Here is a 1,711-nt window from a genome sequence, read left to right on the forward strand (position 1 = left end):
CCCTTTCAGCGACGGATCAGCGAGGGAATTTTCCCTCGCTGATACCCAGCATTTTTGTAGTGAAAATGGTAAAATTATTTAATTACCCTATTTCATTAACATATGAGATGTATGTGAACATAAAGAAAAGATTGATTTTCATTAGTTGAGTTTGGTTATCAAAGTTAACACAATAATCTTGGTTAACATTTGAACCAAACTCTCTCTTTCTTTCTAAATATATATATATATATATATATAGAGAGAGAGAGAGAGAGAGAGAGGGGAGGAGGAGAAAAGTTCAATTACAAACTCAATTTTCATTGTAAACATGAGGACTGATCTCGACCATCCATTTTATTTGATCCAACAACTCACATTAAATGTAGTTTTTTAATTAAAATTATTAAGATTAAGGTGATTAGGGTAAAAAAAGGCATTTAATATTAATCACACCTACCTTTTTTGACTTTTTATTTTCTTTTTTTAATAAAAAAAATTTACCTCCATAAAAGTTTAAAATAAATTATCTTGAAAATTACTAATATTTTAATCACAAATTACATAAAAAAACGAGAATTTTATGCTCTTTGATATGACATCCATCTCGATATAGTCTTTTTTTAGTTCTAACCGTTTTTTTACGTGAAATAGTATATGTGTGTTATATTCATTATGAATATTAATGTACGTTCAAGTGAGTACAATAGCTCAACACCATAAGTCTGTAAATTGACATCACATTCTTCAACACTTTCTTCAATATCGTAAGACACTATGTTCTTCATCACCGTAACCAACACCCATCGAGACTGAACGAGAACCCATCGAGAATCGATCGAAACTGATCGAGAATGGTCAAGAATCCATTCATTGACTTGCTATGTGTTTATATATGTTAAACCATAATCTACCACCTTCATTTTTCATCGAGAACCTATCAATTGATTTATTATTTGTTTGTCTATAAAACCATAGAGTATCATTTTCATCTTTTATCGAGAAGGATCGGGAAACCATTGAGACCAATCAATAACACATCAAGATCAATTGACAAATCATTGAAACTGATCGACACCAGTAAAGACTAATCAAGAACCCATCTAGTGATTTGATGTGTGTTTATTTGTGTAAAACAATAATCTACCACTTTTAACTTTTATTGAGATTGATAGTGAAATCTATCGAGATGAATCGGAAACTCATCCAGATCAATCGAGAACCCGATAAAGAAAAAAAAAGATAAATTAAAGTATGTAGAGTTGAACCTGTATTATATTCATGATGAATATTATGGTGAAAAGTAATATTTATGATAAATATAATACTGATATAAATAATAGAGAATTATTGTATACACGTGATCATACATATATATTCATGATGAATGTTACAGTGAAAATGTATATTCATGTCGAATATCATACTGATGTATGAAAGTTGAAAAATTATTATATACACCTAAACATATATAAATATTCATGATGAATAGTATGTATCATATTGATGTATGAATACAAAAGTGTTATCGTATACACGTGAACATATATATATATATATAGGGTCAAGATCAAATGTTAACCAAAGTTTTTGTGTTAACTTTGCAAACCATGTCAACCAATCATAATTCATTCTTCTATTAGGTTTCTATTATGTTCACAATTTAATGTCGAGAGTAATTGAGTAATTTCATTGGCTATGTAACTCCCATACCATTAATGGGGAGTTACAA

This window comes from Cynara cardunculus (assembly GCF_001531365.2).
Source record: "Cynara cardunculus var. scolymus isolate 2C chromosome LG 14, CcrdV1, whole genome shotgun sequence".
NCBI classification, from domain to species: domain Eukaryota; kingdom Viridiplantae; phylum Streptophyta; class Magnoliopsida; order Asterales; family Asteraceae; genus Cynara; species Cynara cardunculus.